At 36.2% G+C, this 5,878-nt stretch overlaps 2 long non-coding RNA genes across 2 annotated transcripts in view; one reads left to right on the forward strand and one right to left on the reverse strand.

The window, feature by feature from the left end:
• LOC125503871 overlaps positions 1 to 5,659 on the forward strand; it is an 8,362-nt gene extending 2,703 nt beyond the window's left edge. The window contains exon 2 of the long non-coding RNA XR_007281123.1: positions 5,425 to 5,659. This is a non-coding gene — a long non-coding RNA (uncharacterized LOC125503871). The remainder of the gene's footprint in view (positions 1 to 5,424) is intronic.
• LOC125503868 lies at positions 2,649 to 4,224 on the reverse strand. Its single transcript, XR_007281120.1, has 3 exons — positions 3,604 to 4,224; positions 2,840 to 3,097; positions 2,649 to 2,734 (listed from the first exon to the last, which is right to left on the reverse strand). It is a non-coding gene; the product is annotated as an uncharacterized LOC125503868 (long non-coding RNA).
• Positions 5,660 to 5,878: the final 219 nt, after the last annotated feature.

The raw sequence follows: 5,878 nt of genomic DNA on the forward strand, positions 1-5,878 counted from the left end.
TAATGTTTTCCGTCCCGTTTTTGCTCATTTCTCGGAGGCAAAATGAGCAAGAACGCTCATTTGTACATCATTCTAGACAGAAATAAATGTCCTTTTTATAAAGTGAACCATGGATGGGGAAATGTTGGCAATTTTCTCAAAAAAGGCTTGAATTCAAGAAGTTTTAGATTTGCGTGGTTTTTTTTTGGGTTATAAAATCCACTTGAACATGACGCTGCTTTTTTGGAGGTTTCTCAAGAACTATTCGAGCCAGAGAATTCGTTTTGGCATCGTTGGATAGAGAATTGAATGGGGGGGCATGACCCCCATACCTTTTGGTTATCAGGAATAGTAGTCGAGTGTTCCGAAAAAAGATTAGGCGTAACATATAGGGTGTTGATCGGCTACATGTAGGCATTGGAAGTCATTAGATGAACAGCTGTTAAATTCTTGTTGAAAAACAGTAATTGGTTGCCCACTTGATTGACTTTGAAACTCCATGGAAGGTCTCATTCAGGGTTATCGAATTTCGTCCAGCTTGACACGAGGAATGTGCAATGCAAAAAACCATTTTGATATTATCCGCAACGCGTGCTCTCTAAAAAAGCACAAATACAAGAGTTTTGAACATGCGTTTCTCATCTTAAATGGCTGAAAAAGTGTAAATTTAGATCCTGCCACTCTAACATGAAGAATTCGTGTGAAACGTAATGAATAAAATGGATTCGAGAAACAATAGATCAACAAATTGCACGCCATCACCGAACCTTGGTCTGAAACCTGGCGACTTTGAACTTTGCCGCCATAAACTTTATCGTGGCAGGTCTCTTTTGCCATTCCTACGATTAATATTGGCAGGCAGCCGACTACAACTCGAAGATTTTACCGAGTAAACGTTTGAAAACATGCCATCTTGCTACCCCCAGTTGTGTATAGCGCGTGCATCAACGAAAGATCAGTGGAAGATCTGTTTACATTTCTAACATATCAAACTTACTGTTGGCTGTGAGCGACCACGCAGAAATTATGCGTGATGAAGAGGTTTGAATCAGTCAATGAAACGTTACAGATCACTTTAGCAATTGTCCGTTTAACGCTGTTTACAACCGTCAGCCGATTGGTCGGTGGTTGTTGCAGAGCAACAACTGACAGTTCTTCGGTTCGCAGTTGGCTAAATTGGCCAACGCACAACTCAATAAGCTATGACGACCGGCTTGGAGCGATTAGAGCCGTTTTGAGGGAGCACGCGGGGTTGGCGTGAGAACCAGGCGTCGCGAACAACTCCAGCAGACGCCTGCAAGCAACTGAATGTCGCTGAGTCGGACTGAGTCAGCACGTCGGAAATCAGGAATAATTCCTGCGAGCGTCGCGAGAGTTCGTCGTCTGTCGGCTGTGTACGTTCACCTGGTGCCTGCTATCACTGTGCGGCGTGCAGAAGCAGGTTCCAACATGAACTCATGGAAATTGTTGGAATTTATCGGGTCATAGAAAGGCGGTGCGGAATCGCGCGTTTGCGCGACGATTTTGCCAGTAGAATTCCTAAGCCGCATGGAATATATGAAGAGGCTGGGCTTCGATAAGGACAGGTGACAAATCAGTGGAGTTTGATTGGGTCTTGGAAAAGGTATCGGATCAGCCTTTCTCCTGGTCACCTGGAGGACCGTTCTTTTCTGGTCATCATCAATGCCTAATTGCATGCAGACTTGCTAAGTGTAGGTAAATGATGAATTCGATCCGTCGAGACGCATCCATCACTTGGACTTTGCGCTCGATCCCAAATCTGGACCCTCCAAAACGTGTTTGGCCGATCCCATCGCAAAACTTCAGTTCTCTCATGAATAATTTTCGTTGTTTGAATACATGTACTACTCACTCACATGCTCCAGAATGGATTAACTCAACTCGTTCAACTAATGTCCATATCACATCTTCAAACAAACGCATTAAATTTGGACCGGATCATCATGATCAAATGGGAGAATTTGCAAAAGTTCTTTAGCCGCAAAATTGAAAAAACCAACGACCAGCATCCAGCTGCAGGTTCGCAAATTGAAAATGTCGAAGAACAAGATAACAGTTACATGAATTCTGTGTCAGATTACGAGTAAATTTAGTTGTATTGCTAAACATTCCTTTTTGGCGAAAAATATTTTATTTATTTTCCTGACTGCGTGTAATTGTTATTATATTCTTATCTTTCCTGGGTCTCAATACACACAATCATTTTGAATATCGTTTATTTCATTACGTTTCGGCGAGACCACACCGCCATCATCATTTTATATATATATTATATCCCAGGTAGCAAAATATATTCGTACAATATTAGCTATATGCAACATACTGGATGGCTCAATATTGTTGATAATTATTGCGCCAATATTAAAATGTGAATTTACATATTTCTTTTTATTTAAAATCGGATCTTATCGGTTCTTATTATCCGATTTTAATTAAAAATAAATATATACATTCACATTTTAATATTGGCGGACACACCTCTGGAGTTTGGATCGATTCTCCGACTAACATTTTCACTTCAAATTTAAATGAATATTAAGATATTGTATGACTGCAAAAGAGATTTTAAATTAATACTCAACCCTAACAATGACATATTATTTTCAATTATTTTTTGTGAGGAATCAGAATATTAAATAATGCACATATTAATTGAACAATACCCACATATATTAATTGAATAACAAACATTTTTTATCACACGCACATCTTATTTTTGTACTGATATCGGTTCCTAGAAATAAAATAAACTTAGTTAGATTTTACTAAAATTGCAACACAAATAATGGCTACTTGTCTACTTGTATGAAACCATTATTAAACGAAAAAAAAAACTCACCGGCCTGGACTTTCTTCCACCCTATCTATCTTCAGCACTAGCCAGGGAAAATCCGATATTTTCTGATATCTAGGGCGGTTAACATATAAGGCATCATTAGAAGCTTCATCACTCTGAAGTTCTAACCCAAAGCTTTCAGAATTAGTGTTTTCACAATTGCGAAAATTGGGTTGCCTTTTAGCAATAGCTGGAGTTAAAGTAATAACTTCTTTCTCAAGTTGCCTTTTTATATACATCGATTTTTTCGATCTTGACGACCTGAAATTGATATTACATTGTGCTACACTATTCAGACTTTGTATATGTTTTACAAGTACATGTATTTTTACAGAAACAAAATTTTCTAAAAAATGGAGATTAAACTTAATTTTCTATGTAAGTTGTTAGATTACATTCGTTATTGTAGCATACAATAAATCTTATTTACATAATTATTTATTTTTAGGATTGTGCGAGTTTAAATATAAAAAATATGTTTAATAAGCTTTAGAATAACAGTTTGTAACTAGTTTCAAAGCAGTTCAAATAAGACCCGGCATTGGTACGGTGGTACCTCATTTTACCTTACAAAATTAGCAAAACTCGAATAAAGCTCAGAGTTTTATAAACGTACGGCTTGTATGGATTATGAGCAACTGTACAACAAATACATGTCCTCATGTATATACATGAGGGCATGTAAATAGTTGTGAACTTATTATATTAAAAAGAGTAGACAAAAAGATACCTATCACTATATTTATGTAATAATAATATGTACTTACATGTTGAGTTACAGATCATTGCACAAAATCAGGCACAAAACATCGAAGTATGTAACTATTTACTATTTATGTAGGTACAAATAAGTACACAACGCTAACCTAAAATAATAGTAGCCGAGTTCGATTGCTAAAGTTTATCCGACAAGCAGTTTTCAATATAGTACGCAACTAGATTTGCAACCGGTTTTTTGTTTCTATTTTTCTCTAACACTTTAAGAAATAAACACTTTAACTTTGATTATAAATCAGACCGTAAGATATTATTAATAATTATTATCTACTAAGAGAATATTCTATGATTATTAATTATATCGAAAACGTTTAATTGGCATAGTATTGCTATACAATATTGCATGTTAATTTTCAAGCAATACTGGAAATTAAAAATATTTTGCCAATATTGTATTTGTATAGATACATCAATATTGGCCAAAAAAGCTATTCTAATATTGGAGTAATATTGGCTAATAATTGAGAATATTGACCCAACATGAAAATGCTCTGCCAATATTGTATAAATATATACCCGATATATGATGCTACATGGGATAGGTCTGTGCTGTCTTGAAGCAAAGACCTAAAAGAACGTAATGTTTACCAATTATGAGTTTGTGTATATTTTAAATCTGATGATGGCGCTGTTGTTAATGAAATAAATGATGTTCAAAATTTTTACTGCACACTTTGACTGAGACCCAGGAAAGAAAAGAATATAAGAAAAATATTCAAAAAAATTGTTCAAGTTCTAGTTTTTGTATTTTTTGATAATTTGTTTCAATTCAAAGGCCAAACCACCCCAGTGCACTTTTGTTTAAAAATGCAAGTATTTAAAAAAAATGTTTTTCATTTCTTCAGTACACTGTTAAAAACATCTGGTTGGATTTTCAGTCAAATGTAATTGAAGTTTTTTCCACACACGAAACTGAAAATTCATATACTTGTGATGGAAAATACGAATGACTTTTGATAAAAAAAAATTATAGGTTATTTTATATAACCTTCATCGTCTTCTTCTACTTGTGCTAACTCAGAGAGCGTAGGCGACCTCTCGCGCATATTTGCGGAACGCACCATCCAATTTACACGGGGACCACTTTATCTCCGGTTTCGAACATTTTTAACAGTGTACATAGTAGTTAAGTTTTTGTACTTAACTTGAATCGTTCTATAACAGAAACTAAGAATTGTCCATTGAAAGAAAACTGGGTCTCTTAACATTTAACGCCTTGTAATTATTTTATATACTTTTATATAGGTACAGTGTGTATGATACATATACATAAGACACCAGTGTACCATTTTTTGTATCAAACAGGTTGAAAAATTGTAAACCTAAATTCACCAATAAAGGCAGACAAGAAGGATGTGAAAGATTTTAATCGAAAGTTCGTTGGAATTCAAAAAAAGATCAGTATTATATGGTACAGGGACCATATAATTACTTGTCCACGGCGAACTTCATTAGCATAATAAAATATCTGATGCAACAGTTTCAGGTCGAAAAAGGCATAATGCCATAAAATATGCGGGTATGCTCGGAGGTGTGGTCGCTCTTGAATTTCTTTAATATAATAAGAAAAATTAAGAAGTTTTTGACTCGTTAGTTTACGGTTTTATTGCTTAGAACTGAATCATTAACGGGTTTTGCTTGCGACAGTTTAGGATGGGATTACTTTTGGATGCTTCCAAGGAGCGCATTCCTTACTTTACTAGTCTTTATTAGTTTGGCATATTTTGCATTCGCAGGGCTATATTGCTTGCTCACATGTATTGCGGCATACGCATTTTTTCCATATGTGACAAATTTGTTCGTGCCGGTAGGTCCGACCAGAAAGAGAAGAAACCAGAAAAGTTTAGGTAAGCCGAGAAAAGAAGAGATGCCGCGTCCGATAGGCTGTGATAGATGGGTCTTCATTCAGCATAATACAGCGGCGAACGGCTTTCGTGGAAGTGGAGGATAAAATAGTTAATAAGCACTTTAAGCCACGATTCATGTGCTGTAAGTATAGGATGGACGTAGCCATAGGGAAATATATTGTTGGCCACGATATGCTAATGAATTCGGAATGGACGAATAATTACATGGCACGGGGCCGCTCGAAACCATGGAAAAACAGCCGAGATGTATGATTTCTCCGGCCAACCAGTGATAATCCTCCATATAACCCAGAAACCAGTCTGAAGAAGAACAATTTAGGATTTCTATCGACAATTGAAACTAGTGGGTTTTTAGGCCGTCGTTCGGTAGAATTTCTTCCTGACGTTTCGCAAGCAC

The sequence above is a fragment of the Dendroctonus ponderosae genome, unplaced genomic scaffold, assembly GCF_020466585.1.
Source record: "Dendroctonus ponderosae isolate FM_Combo_2020 unplaced genomic scaffold, Dpon_F_20191213v2 Dpon_F_20191213_3, whole genome shotgun sequence".
Classification (NCBI taxonomy): Eukaryota; Metazoa; Arthropoda; class Insecta; order Coleoptera; family Curculionidae; genus Dendroctonus; species Dendroctonus ponderosae.